The 14,131-nt window shown below is 52.2% G+C and overlaps 1 protein-coding gene across 1 annotated transcript in view; it reads left to right on the top strand.

The window, feature by feature from the left end:
• The window catches only part of LOC311209626 (uncharacterized protein), a 75,663-nt gene that overhangs the window by 19,805 nt on the left and 41,727 nt on the right, over positions 1-14,131 (top strand). The window lies entirely within an intron of this gene.

Raw genomic sequence — 14,131 nt, 5'->3', positions numbered from 1 at the left:
TTTCTGAGTATGTGTGTTTAAAACTGCAAACCTGAGTGCTTTTAATTGCAATTAAAACCTTTCCGGTTTCCTTTGGAGATGCTTTTCCTTGGCTAGGCCTTGCGGAAGGGCAGCCCTAGTTTACATGCTGAGAGCACAGGAGGCTGAATCCTCATTTTTCAGCCCTTGACCACTTTCAAATCATAAAATCATACTTGGTCGTGTCAGGCCCTCTGGGAGGCTTGGTGATAGGTGCGGAGCAGTATTACTTTTCTTCAGGATGATGTGGTACTTGCTTGCATTGAACTGGAGTAATGCTCTAAGCACGGTAATGACTTATTTCCATAGGAAGAGGTGCATTTTCTGTCCTTATTTAACCTTGCTTCTCTAAGGCTGCTCTAAGCAGCTGTTTCTTTGTTTTTTCTCAGTTACCAGCCAAAAATACCGATGTTCACGCTTCAGAAGGCTTTATATGTAGATTAAATGAAGGAATACTTTAACAAAGGACTTGACCGTGTCACACAGCAAGGTGTAATCAGAGGTGCCTAAAAACACAAAGGTGTAACGTAGGAAGTTGAAGGTGCTGCTCCTTGCAAACCCTGGTTAGAATTAGGTCAACTGGTAATTGTAATTTTTTGGAAAAGCTTTTAATTGACAGTTCCCTGAATACCTAAGATTATTTCTGAGTGACAGTGTCTTTTCCTCCTTTTTTGTGCTTTGTGCATTGCTATGGTACGAGCAACGTGCAGAATGCATAGTGTGAAGCTTTACCTGTGTGCTTGGATGACGTAACTATTGCCATTATTCAGAACCGTTCGTATAGCCAACGAAGGGCTGTCCTAACTGTGGGACTAACCTTGAAAAATCACTGTGCTCATGCGTGTTTTGAGTTGGGTTGATCTTCACATTGGGCCATCTTCTTCTTTTTAACTGGGAGATGTGACTCTACCAAATACAAGTCTTCTGATTAATTTCAGTTGCATGTTATTTTCCTTCAAAATCCAGAATTACAATTTATGAAACTAACAATTATTTTCTTGATTTCTCTTAGTTCTGCCGTATAAAACCACAAAAGATATTCAAAGCGTGCAGCTGGCCAGACTGCCTGGTTCTGTTTTTGACCAACGGGCGTTGATTCTTTAGCTGTGAGTGTTGCGGAGGAGATTCCTCTGAGGCCAGGGGAGAAAACCAAACAATACAACTGCCGCGTTTTATCAAAATAGATGCATGCAAAATACTGCAAAGCAATCTCTTGATCTGGCCTCAAAGATGAGAGCTGACAACGTTAAAAGAAAACAAAGCCTAATCTGAAACATACTCTGCACACAGCCGAGTGTTATTTTGCGAGTAGGACTTGGGGCTTGCGAAGGCTCCTCAAGTTTTCCATGTGGAGTGGTGAAGCTGGGCACAATCACACGCATGGTGTGGTTGTGGCTGGTCATCGTATCAGTTCAACGCCAGAATTAAGGCTGGTGACTGCGTTTTCATCAGTCCCCAAGGCTGAGGAAGGATGAGGTTGCGTTGTTGGTAGTGCTCAATAGACGACCAAACACAGACTGGCTAAAATAGATGTAAGGCAAATATAATCCAGGCTGTAACCTGCAGGGATGTTTATCTCAATCCAAACACTGTGCCTACAACCGCATGTCTGCTTTGTTCTTTCAGCTTTATTTTGGTCAGGATTAAAACAGCAGTGAGGTGGATCTGAGCTTCCAAGAGGATTTTTTTTGGGTTACCTGCTGCAGAGGAGAGGTGAGGAGCTGCTCCCCAGGCTGCAGAGCAGATGTTGGAGGGCACCGGCTGGGTCTGCGTGCCTCGCAGGTGTGTGTTTTGCAGCCTCTGCACTTAAACACTCTGCTTGACTTGAGATGTGCGAAGTTGCTGCCTCTTTTCCCTAGAGGCTGAGCTGTTTGCCTGGAATTGAAGGGGAAAAAAGCAACGGTTAGTAGTAGATGAAAAAGAGCAGTGTGCCAGCCATCCTAACGCACAGGTTACACTGCAGCCTGGAGCTGGGCTTTTTTTCGTGAAGAGCAGCTCAAAAAAAAGTCAGCAGACAGAAATAACCTCCGAACAAAACAGAAACCAAAACTAACAAAGGAAGTGCTTGCTATTCAGATGAACCGATAGAGTTGAGGGAGGAAAAAACAACTCATCAGAGACCTCCAAAGGCTTGCTGCTTTGGCCAGAAAGGTGCAATTTTGAGATGGCAGGAGGTTTGTAGTCTGCACAGCCATCTGAGAGGTGATGCAGACGTTCCTGTGGTGTAATCCTAGGCGAAAGCAGACTGGGGGATGATGGAGAAGATGCTGAGCTGGGATGCAGGAAGGCAAACTTCAGCTCTTGCCCCATGTAGATGAAACCTCTGCAGGGCAGCTTCAGTTCTGTTCCCCAGCTCAGTTTCAGTGCAATGAGAAGTACAGCAGGGAAGAAGGGAACCTGGTCCCAGCCTTCGCCTACACCCCTGTTTCGGGTGCCGAATAAGGTCAGTGAATGTTAAAATCATTTTTTTTGGATATAGCACATAGTTTGTGTACCAGCATCTGTAACCCAGAAATAACACCAGCGGAGGAGGCCTGTGTGCTCTTCTTGCTGCCGGAAGCTGGTACGAGGTGGGAGAAGACATGAGAGTAAGCGTTTTAGCTGCATGACGAGAGGCTGGTGCCAAATGTAAAGAGCAGGTAGGAAATGCCAGCGGGGTGTGCTGCTGGCGTGTGAGTCTTGTGAACAGAGAGGACAGGCTGCTTGTATTGATGCTGCTGTCAGCTCTCATTTCCTCACAGCTCGGGGACTGTGAATGGACAGGCCCTGTTGATGGCATGTCCTGGTTTTAATGTTGTGAGTGGAGGGATTTGTCTGCCCTGAAGCGTTACACGGATCTGTGCGCGCCTTTCCGGCAGCGCTGGGTACAGGCCTTCCCAGCACTGCAGCCCGGCTCTTCCTCACCTCTGCCTTCACACAGGACTTGAGGGGAACTGCTTTATGGGTTTGCCAAGCCTGGGACTGTTTGGATATGTTGTATATATAGAGAGAAAGGGTTGGTTGGTGATTTTGGAAGTGTGCAGGGGAGCTGGTGCTGCCGTCCCTGAGAAAGCAGATGTGCTGGAGGGAAGGTGCTGCTGGTGCCCGCTGTGCCCCATGTGCCCATCTCCCCAGACAAGTGCTGCAGCTGCAAAGGGTTTTGCCCCGAAACCCCCCGCCAGCCCCAGAGGTTTGTGCTGTGCCACTTAATCCTCGCCTCTTTGTGGAGTGAGAGGTGCCTGACCAAGGCTTTTTCCTGGCTGTGCTGTCCGCACCCCTCAGTTCAGAGGCTTTTATTAACTAGCAACTGGTGAGAGCATCCATGTTTTTACCCTCATAACGTTTTAGTAAATTATTATTTTATCACCTGCCTCCTTGTATCTGGAGGTGCTGGAACAAGTAACCTGGTGGGAGAGCCCCGGCCGCTCACAGCACGTCCGGATGCTTGAAGCAGTCACCGGGAGTGGGAAGTGTAGGGTGACTGCAGAGAAACAGGAAGAGTTGGTCAGCACGGTTGCAAAGTAGCTACAGCAACGAGCCAGTGCTTCCTTTTCTGCGTGCACACTTCTGACACTGAGGCAGAAGGCAAGCAAAGTGCCTTGGCAAAGCAGCTGAGGTCACATCCCTTGGAGGACAAATCCCTGGTGATTACCTCTCTGAAGAAGTGGATAAGTGTGCCAGAAGAAGAGAGCCCACCACCTGAAAATTGATTTTGTTGCTGATGTTCTCTTCTGGATGGCTGCTTGCCGCAGGGAGAAGGATCTCTGATCTCTCTGCTCCTTATTACTGATGCAGCATCTCCTCCTGGTTTGATGGAGTGAGGAGAGGTTTTGGGCTGAAGGAAAAACTCCCCAGCAGCTGTCCTGGCAGGCTCACTGGCACTCACCTCGGATGCTTGCTTGGTCGAATAGAGGAACAGCTTGGAACAAGCATCAAGGTCTTGGTGCTTCAATGCTAGAGGGCGACTGCAGGAATAAATGGCTTTAAAAAGCTTTCTTCAGCAGCATGACCCAGAGCTGTCTTCCTTTTCCCTGTGCGTGTATCAGTTTTTATGGCCTTCCAGCACCATCCACCCATTAATGGTTTTGGTAAGTGTTTACTGGGGAAAAGCTGTGGTTTGGAGGTGATCCTGGCCTGCCTTCCTGGAGATTTGTCCTGACTGCTGGCCCAAGAGCTTGTGAAGCACGTCGCAGTGTCTGATTGCAGCGGTCGATGTGTCGGGGCTGTCTGGGCAGGCAGAGGGGAAGCTCGTGGCCCATCGGGCTGGGAGCAGCTGCCTTTCTGAACTGGCTGTCAGTGAGCAGGGTGCTTGTGGATGCTGGGTAGGTCTTGTACAACTCGCTGGGGATCACTGGGAGCCTGAGCTGCCTTTGAAGGGTTGCTGGGCTCGTTCTCACCCGTTTGCATGCTTGCAGTGTGTGGTTGGGTGACACGCTGTGGAGAAGACAGGACATGCTGCCCCTCACTGCCTGGGGCTCTGCAGCACAGCAAACAGCATTTCCCCTCAGGTCTGCTGCCCGAGGAGGAGCAGGTGGAGGTTAGCAGTGGCCGTGATCCCTTCGTGCCTGCTCCTCTTGCAGAGGTGCTCACCTAACACGCCAGGATGAAGGGCTGGAGCCCGAAGCTCTCTCCACTGGCACCGTACTCGCAGTGCGTGGTGACTCAAGCGTGGAAGATCTTCCACGCTGGCTCCAGCCAGCTCCACCTCAGCCAGCACTGGCCCAGGCACACCCAGTGCGGATCCTCAGGGAAGGAGGGAGAGTTGTGGAGAGGCTTTCGCAGCGACAGATGGCCCTGTTCTCCTGCAGTTTGCGTGTTACTTCTCAGGCAGCTTCTCTAACTCGATGGAAGCAGCAGAGCGTGTCCCAGCCCAAGCGTGTGTCACACGGAAGAAGCATTTCCTCCTTTTGTTGGACTTTTATAACGTGCCATCTGACTGCCTTTCGCCGAGCAGTGAACAATCCTTCTTCATTCCTAACGTGCTTTGCGTGAAACCAGTGGCTCCTGCAGGCTCTTCAGTTGCGTGCCTCAGCACATAGGTGGCTTTTTTTATGATGCCCACGGCTGAATATTTCGTGATGACAGACTGTCTGCCTTGACTGGGCTGCTCTGGAGTCTGCTTTTAGGCAAAGGCCTTGCAGGGGGTTGGAACTGACCTCTTAATTGCAGGGAAAATAGGTTAATTGCAGCCTTGCTTGAAAAAAATGGTCTGTGCTTCATCATATTGAGACTCTTGCCAGAAGAGTTGTTGAACACATATACTAAAGAGCAGGAATTTGGAAACAGCCCACATGACCCCGTGTCTATTACTCAGCAGCCGTTTTTGTTGCACCTCTTGCATTTACTCTCCCGCTGAAGCGTTAGGCAGTTCATCAGTCTTTCCATGCCGTAGCTGCACGCCCTTTGCTGTCTTTGCAGCTAGAAATGAAGTGAGAGGGATGCTCGATAGCGGCCTGATCTCCGTGGTTCATCCAGAGGAGGACAGAAGCTGGCTGCTCTCACCACTTAACCCCTCGGTTAAAAGCACTGAAAGCTGCACGCGAACTTGCTTTGGTTTTCCAAAAGGTGTGATGTTAAAATAAGCAGCCCCATCTCTTCAAATTGCCAGAGCTGACTTAAAAATCAACTGCACCCAAAACCCACCTCAGAGGTCCCGATGTAAGAGTCGTCTTCTTGGGGCTGCCAGATGGAGATAATAATGCACCCAAGTGAATGGATGCACAGGATGCCTGTGGGCTGTCCGAGGGGGAAAGTATGGAGAGCTGTCATCCTCTGCACTTTCTGGCAGCGTAATTATTTACTGTGGTGCATGGGGAGGACAGTTCCGGGGGGTTTCTGGCCTTTCCTCAGCAAAGATTTTCTCTGCTTGTCCACAGGTTCCTGCTCCGTGCACACTGAGGCATTATTTAATGTTGACTTCGGAGGCAAAGAGAAAACTGTGCCAGTTTCTGTGGGTAATGAGAGCTCTTGCTTGATGGAACTGGCAGAGGGAGTAGGCTCGAATCGCCACTTCTGTGCCAAGCCTTGTGTTTTCCCAGTGCTGAGCCTTGCTGGGAGGACTGGAGATGCATAGAGTGGGAACTGGGTGACTGGTTTCCCCTGTGCCTTGGTTTCTCTTCCCAATGAGATCTTGTAAGCTCTCCCCCTTCCCTGTCTTCTGTGGACTGGCGCTAGGAACAGAAATGCTGGAACATGCATGTAGCTCTGGTGTCACCCAGAAGGGCCTCCGGTTAGAGCTGAGATGATTTAAGTGATAAGATCCACAGTTACCATAGTACTGTGGGCTATGTACATAGGGGCTTTATCTGGGACAAGATAAGGGGGAGGGGAGGAGCAAACCAAGCATTATCTGAGTTGATAAGTTGTTGTCTAGGGATAGGTGAGCACAACGCCCGTGTCTGTGAAATACGGAGGTGGTGCATGTGTCTAGGGAAGTGTGCTGGCATTTTGGGTGACGGGGCAGGTTGTATTTCCGGTGGTTTTATGTTCATCTTGCAAAGTTGAAAGCCTAACCTGCTTTTGCGATAGCCCTTGTGGTTTATTTTTGAGAGCTCTTCGCTGAAACCGTACAGTTTGAGACATCTCAGTCGCTAGCAGAGGAGTGCTCGGTGTTTTCAGCAGCTAGAGGTACATCTCCAAGCCCTGTCAGAGGGCTTCTTGGGGCAGAACACAGCAAGCAGCGAGACAGCTAAATAATGCGTCCTCACAGTTTGCTTGATTCACTGCACACGCAGGATTTGTGCCTTACCTGAGACTAGAACCAGGTAAAGCAACGGGATGTTACTGCAGGAATAATAAGCAAAGCAGGGTGCTGTGAGCTCTGCTGAGTAGAGCTAAAGGACTGTTGTTGCACGGCATTTTCTTCTCTTGTCCTTGCTCTGCTGGCTTCTTTGTGTCTTTAAGTCTTTGCGGAGGCAGCTTTGGTGGTCTCAGCTGTGAGATGGGGAACCTCTGGCTGAAGGTGTGCAGCTGCTCCTGGTGAGCTCCCTCAGTGCAACAGTACCACTGGGGAGCCCAGGAGCAGCCCAAAGGTTGCGCACGAGTAGGGGTTAGGAGCATCTTCTGTCTTCTCTGCTTGGCTAGCAGATCAGTTTCCCTCCTGGCTCGCTGCGGCCCATCTTCCAACATCTGCATCTTCCTCCTCTCCCACCTGGATCGAGCTCTGCAGAGTGGTTGGGAGGTTTCCTCCTCTTGAGGACAGGCACAGGGCTTTGCAGCATCGCTCCTTGCACCAGGGGCTACCACGGGAAAGGCCTCCTGAGCCACTGATCTCTGGGGCTGCTGCACACGTGGTCTCAGGAAGGCCCGAGCTTTGATTTCAAGGTCTCAAGTAGCATAAAAGCCTCGGTAAACACCTGGAGGATGCCCCGTGTTGTTCCTGCCCCTGTGCCACAGCAGAGCTTCCTGCTGCAGAGGTGAGTGCTGAACCAAGGTCACTTCAGATTTCTCCATCTCCTGCAGCAAATGGAAGGAGCTTTCTTCGCTCTTCCGTGTGCTTTGAAGAACCTTGTGCCAATGCAAAGCCAAAACCTTGCTGTTCAGGTTGAGGTTTGCCATGGCCCCGTCCTTCCCCTTCAGGGGGGAGTGGAGAGCATGGACCAAAGACCTCAGGTGTCAGGTTTTAAAGATCATCCACCGGACCTCCAAAATCAGAAGCCTGCTGTCTGATCTTGGAGCAGGCCATGCTCCCGGTGGTGTTCTGAGCCAGCTGTGAAGACGTGATTAAAAAAGGCCTTTGAGCCATGGAAAAAAGGAAGGGGAGTGGTACTCACAGGGCTCGGCAGTGTGCACACAGGTTTGGTGCGGGGACAGAGGAGTCTCCTCGCAGGTTGGGAGCAGCGAGCAGCTGTGGTTGTGCTGAGCGTGGTACGGAGCTGCTTGTCAGAGTGTCTGTCAGCGCCTGTTTGCAAACAGCCATCTCATTAGCCAGGGCAGCCGGGGAACGTGGCAGGGGGCCCAGCTTCGGGGGAGCTTTTGGGCAGCTTGCTCGAAGGAGGAGGCAGTTGCCGAAACATTCACAAACTTGCCAGTGAGCAAACTCTTCCTGGCTTCCCCGTGTGCAGTGAGAGCTGGGGGCGAGCTGGGGCTTCTCCACGTGCTCCTGGTGGTCAGGCTGAAGAGATGTGCTGGGGGTCAGTGACGGCTGCTGCTGGCAAGTCGGGGCAGCCTGGGCATTCCCATCATAAAGTTCTGCATTCAAAGCCCTAACAGAGTAGAGATCTGCTAGGCTGATTTCAGGGTCAGGAGCTTTTTCATTTTTTTTAAGCTTTCTTTTGTAAGGTCCACATGAAGGGCAATGCCTTATTGTTATTTTTTCCTGAGACTATAAAAGCAACACACCTGCTTGCCGTACCTGCTTGCCGTAGGCATGTTGCAGTGGCAAGCCCCTTGTGATGCTGGCTCCTTTTCTTTGCTCCTTACAGAAGTGTAAGACCCTTTCTAACGTTATTCCCATGTATTTAGAGCTGAGGGCGCAGTAACTCCAACTCTGAACGCCTTCAGTCTTTGCCTTTCTCCCCAGATGGGAGCGTGCTGCTACCTGCTTCTGCAGACCCTCACGCAGCTGCCAGGCTGTGCAGCCCTGTCCAGTGGCACTTCGATACCTCTAAGCCCACGTTATCTTTCCTCACTCAGTATAAGGAGCTGTGAATCCCTGCATTGAAGAGGTTTATTTCCTTTGGCAGCAGGTTCCTAACCAGCCCTGAATGCTGCGTGTTCAGCGCGGTCCCCTCAAGCTGCACGGTTAACGCTTTAGGATCACCGTGGGGTTCACCTGAACTTCTGCGTTCGGCCTTCAAAGCGTGCAGCTCTTCCATAAACAAATCTTCAAGGAAAATAACTGCAGTCCCTCTGACGGGCTGTTGTGGAGTAGACTGTGTTGTGAGAATTTCCCAAGTTGTGTTTTCCTCTGTAAGTTTTCTTCTGCTGAAAATTAATGCTGGATGGTGGCAGGAGCAGCAGACTCAGGGAATTCAGAGTTAACTGATCAGCTTGTCCTTAGGTCACCCTTTTCCCTTCTCTGACCACAACAGTCTGTTTCAGGAAAGACAATGTTTTGTTAGCCAGAAGAAATATATTTACTTGGAAGTGGAAAAACCCAGAACCCAGCAGTTGCTCTGGTCAGGTACTGGGAGCTGAAATGCTCAGCCCTCACCTCTTGTGCTGGAGCCATGCCTTGCTTCCCTGCCCATGGAAAAGCTGGATGGAGCAGCGATGTTCCAGAAACCCCAGGCTGGCTGCAGTGAGCACCCTGCAGAAAATTCGCCTGCACTGGTAACCAGCTTTGGATGCTAGGCTGCGATGGCACAGCGTGCAGTGGGGCTGTCAGCCGCTGCGTTTGGGAGCACAGGTTAGTGCAGCGAGCTCTATGGCATGGCTGAGCTGCTGCCTAATGCCCTGTGGTTGCTGGAAGCTCCAGTGTTCAGCGATGCTTTAGTCTTAAATAAGAGGGTAGATTTAGGTTAGATGTTAGGAGGAAATCCTTCACTCAGAGCGTGGTGAGGCCCTGGCACAGGCTGCCCACAGAAGCTGTGGATGCCCCAGCCCTGGAGGTGTTCAAGGCCAGGTTGGATGGGGCTGTGGGCAGCCTGGTCCAGTGGGTAGCATCCTGGTTGGAACTGGATGACCTTCAAGGCCCCTTCCACCCCGAGCCTTTCTATTCTGTGATGTCTCTGCTCAGGAGGTGAGACTTCATTTCATCTGATCACGTGGGGAATCGGCTAAGCGTTACATGCCTCAATTGCCCCATTTGCGAGGCTTTTCTTTAAGGCCAGGCGTTAAACTGCCCCTCTTCCAACGAGCTTGCATCTCCATCAACTGGGTGTAAATTCCGACCCCAAATCAATTTGCAGGGGCTCAAAACACACCGAGTGTAAGCGGGAGCGTGCCCCGCGTCCTCTGCAGCAGTGCTGCATCGCGCCAGGCTGAACCTGGCTCAGCTCCTTCAGACAAGCACAAAACGTCTTTCTGGGCATCGTTTGTGGCACTGCCTACCTAACAGGATAGACTTTGTTTTTCATGCTTCTCCAATTTTTTTTATTTTTTTTTTTTGCAGGGTATTTTTGCAGACGTTGGGATTAAAGCCCTTCTATTTTTAAAACCTTTAAAATCTTGGAATGTGGCTCCGTAGCAGTGTGTAGTGGAATTTGGAAAAAAGGCTGTTAAAATGTCATACGAGGGGGAGTGCAGCGCTTAGGTCATGTTTAAGCCGTTAGGCTTGCTGGCATGTATGACTTCTTTAATGAGCGCAGAGCTATGAATGTTTTTCTTTTTAAAGGAAAACAAACAGCGGGCCTTCCATCTTAGACAAACGTCCCTTTTTTGAGAGGGCCTCTTCACTTCGCTTTTTCCCATTTAATGGCCTCTTTTAGTGGCCCTGTTCTTTCCATCCGATCTCTGTGCCCACACGTCTGAACGTTTCCATTTCAGAAAGGAGGACAGTGGTGCCAGCAGACAAGCTTCCAAATTCTGAAGCACAGAAGCGTTTCTAACACCTCAGAGCTGTGGCTAGCAAGAAAAACCCCACCAAAACCCCTTCAACTTTTACTGCAGCGTAAAGATAACAGGGCTGCTTAGCCGCTTGTCGCGCTAAAATACCGGATCAGAACAACTTACACAAACTCTGCCCTTCTTGTAGCAGCAGCACTGCAGTTTTCGGAGCAAGTCGGATGATTTGCCTATCTAATGCTGCAGCTGGGCTGTCAGACGTGTGGTGGCTCGGGGTGGGACGTTTGGGTGTTCCTCAGCTGCAGGACCCAGGAGGAGTTCTCTGTCTCCATCTGCCACGCTGTCACGCTGCAGAGATGAGTGTCCCCCAGGTTTTTTGGGGGCTGATCTCACCCCCATCGCTTTGTGAGTGATGCCCAGCTGCAGTCCGATGCTGGCCACCGTGGTCGAGCGGTCTGACTCGGGCAATGCTTTTCTGCCTGCCCCCGAGCCTTCCAAGAGCCTGTCAAGGGGAAAGGGGAATGGCTTTTTCTCAAGAGCAGCTGAAGGCAATGCCCTAGTTACCATGGTTTTTAAATGGAGCACTTCAGGGGTTGTACAAAAGCATCTTCAGCACTCGCAGTGCGAAGGAGAATGAAAGGACGTGGATTGTCAGCACTGCATCAGAGGCTTAAATGGATGGCATTCAGTTATTGTTCGGAGCTGACCCAATTTGGGCCGGATTGATGGAGTGGGAGGGGAGAGGGGACCTGTTTGGGATGACTTCTGAGGCTAACATGCACTCTCAGGCTTTGTGTCGGGCCTGCGTTGGCTTCCCCAGGGCAAACAGCGTGGTCTGGAGGGTGTTCCCCGTGTGCCGGCGTGGCGACGCGTCCTGCCCTTCCTGGCTGGACGTGCTGCCAGGGCGGGCTGACTCACGCCGCCTCTCCCTGTGCCGCGTGCCACGGGGGGGAAAAATTACTTGTCGGGGGGAACCTGCCCTGCCGAGGGTTGTTTTATTTATTTGGCGAGGTTTCTGAAGCTTCCAGTCGCCCGATGATTTGTAGAGTGGCCGCAGCCGAGTGGATCCGCCTGCTGGCGGCTCTGGATGAGGTGAGTCTGCCTGGGCTCACTCGGCGTGCGAGCTCCTGGGATTAATTGCCAAGTGGCGCTTGGTAATTAATGACAGAGGCCAATACTGCCAGCACTGGCTGAGGTGGCTGCGTGGTGCCAGGCGAAGGCTGTGAGGCCGCAAAGGCACGATGGAGGGAACAGCCCGTTCAGCCTGCCCGTGGCAGGACACTTCTCTCCGCTTGATCCCCGCACCCTGCGGAGCTTGCTTGAAGCACTCACTGTGCCACGGGCCTGTGCCTCGCTCCTCGTGTAGCAGGGATGCTGACGAAGAGCTTCCTTCCCATCCCACGGGGCTCTGCAGGTTGCCTCAGGGGCTGCTGCCTGCACCTCCTGTCTGCAGGCCCGTGAGAGGAGGGAAAAAAGAAACACAAACTCCTGAGGAGCCAGGCTGGGAGTTTCAGAGAACTTCAGCCTGTTGAGCAAACACTCTTTGCTCTCCCTGTTGTGCAGAGCAGTCAAAACCTGAGTTTCACTGTATGTTCGTTAACAACGTTCCCCTTAATTTCAGTGAAGCCAGGGCTGCGTCCTCCAGCCAGCCGCCGTGGTAAGCCCCTGCCTGGGCTCCTGCAGTCCCTCTGGAGTGGCACGTCTGCCTCGCAGCCTCGTCACAGGGGAGGGAAGAGTTTTGGAGGGTGAGGAAGGCTGCCAGGGGGTCCGGGAGTGTGCTGCAAGTAACAGGAGGCCAAGTTTGTTCCTTTTGGAGATGCAACCAGCAGAAAGCCCGGATGCGCCAAAGCCAAGGTCGCTCCGTGTGTCCCAGCCCCGTGTCTGCGTTAAGGAAGGGTTTTGCTCTGTAGGAATCGGTGTCTGAGGCTTTTAGGGTTGCGGAGAACCCCACTGGCTTGGAAAGCTTGCTCGTTCGTGGGTGAGAGCATCAAAATGATGCTAGAAGCAGGTGTAGTGCTCAGCGGGGCCGTGGGGTCTGCCCGTGTCACAGTGGCACCTTCCCGGGGGGGTGACGGGCACGGCTGCCTCCCGGAGAGCAGAAGGGTTAAGGCAGAGCCACCTGCCTGCTGGGGGACGCCTGGACCTGAGACCAGTCTGGGATGTGCCCGTTTTGAATGAGAGAGCTTTTGGCTTGCTGCTTCCTTTACTGCTGTTCTGCATTTGTTCTTGCTGATTTTGTTTTTTAGAGTCAAATTTGATAATGGCTGCCCAAATAAAGGGGAACGAGAGTCGAGCAGCTTGCCTTGCCTCTTACACAGCCCCTGCCAGGAGTACTTAGCATTTCCATGAGAAATGAGGCAAGGCAGCTCATTTTGCTTTGCTGTGCCTGAGCTGGCTCTGCGGGGCTCAGAAGTCGGCCGGGGCGCTAATTGGGCACGATGTGATCCCTGTGGCAAGGCTCTGCTTTTAATGGTAACCACCGAAGGCTGCAGGAAATTCATTGTGTTCCTCTGAGCAGGATGGAGCCTTCCACGTGACCCTTTCATTGAAACTTAATTCTGCAATCTCTACCCATTACCTGCCGACAGGCAGACTCCCTGAACTTGGAAACATATTTAATCTGCTTGGAGAGGGGGGAAAAAACCTGGCTGGGTCCATCTGGGGAGCCGTGTCCGTCCCCTCGGAGGGGTTAAAGGCAGCAGCTGCGGGATGGCTCACTCGGTTACGGGAGGAGGAATCATCCCTGGCGTGAAGCATTGCGAATGGCAGCGTCTGCTGGCCATGTGCGAGTTCAAAAAACGCCTCCCGGATTTGAGCAGCGAGGGGCAGAGACGTGCTCGTGTTCAGAGGATCCCAGGGGCACTGCTCGCGTGGGCGAGGGCGGGCTGCGTGCCGGCCCCACAGCCTGGTGCCGGGGCACTTCGCAGCGCCGCGCTCGGCCGATGCTGCGGGTTGCCGAGCCGAGGGCGCCGTGCCGAGTCAGCCGAGGCTCTCTAAACTCATCTGTAAGGCTGGAGGGGTTTGTCGCGAGCTCTGCTGCTGTTTAGAGGCTTTGCCTTCCTGGCCGGCCTCCAAGGTACGTAGCCAGCTGGCTGTACACTCGCTGGAGCGTGCCTCCCCCAGGCTTCCCCTCCGCTTTGGCTGGGGTACCCGAGACCTCACTCCGCAGCAGCGTGCCCCTGTTCCCCTGCACCTTCCCCCTGCCGTGCCCGCGCTGAGATCCGCCTGCGGGGCGGCCTGCAGCTCATCTGCTCCCACCGGTAAGCTGACTGCTCCCACAGCTCCCTGGCATTTAAGGAGGGAAAAGAGATTTTTAATGCCAGCGCTTTGCGTCAGGAGGGCTGACGGCTGGAGTCCTGATGGCTTTTCTTCTAGAGTTTTTGTGCATGCGAAGGTTATAATTTAGTTCCTTCTTGAATTTCACAGCTGTGAAAGGACTAAAATCTGCTGCTCGTGGGAGCTGTGACTGGGGATGCGTGAAGAGGCAGAAACTTTCGTGCCCTTCTCTTCTAGAGCAGATAATGCTTCGTGTGAGAAGGAGAGCGGAGAGCTGTCCTGTAAAGTGACCTGCTGCACGTTTACAACTAGACTCCTGTTTCAAACCACGTGGGGTAATGTCTTGGGATGTTCTTTGAATCTGTGACTGCCAGCTTTGAAATAGCACAGCGGAGCAGGCTTTGTTACCTTG

The sequence above is a fragment of the Netta rufina genome (assembly GCF_964035555.1).
Source record: "Netta rufina genome assembly, chromosome: 5".
Lineage (NCBI taxonomy): Eukaryota > Metazoa > Chordata > Aves > Anseriformes > Anatidae > Netta > Netta rufina.
This window is presented reverse-complemented; position numbering and strand designations above follow the sequence as displayed.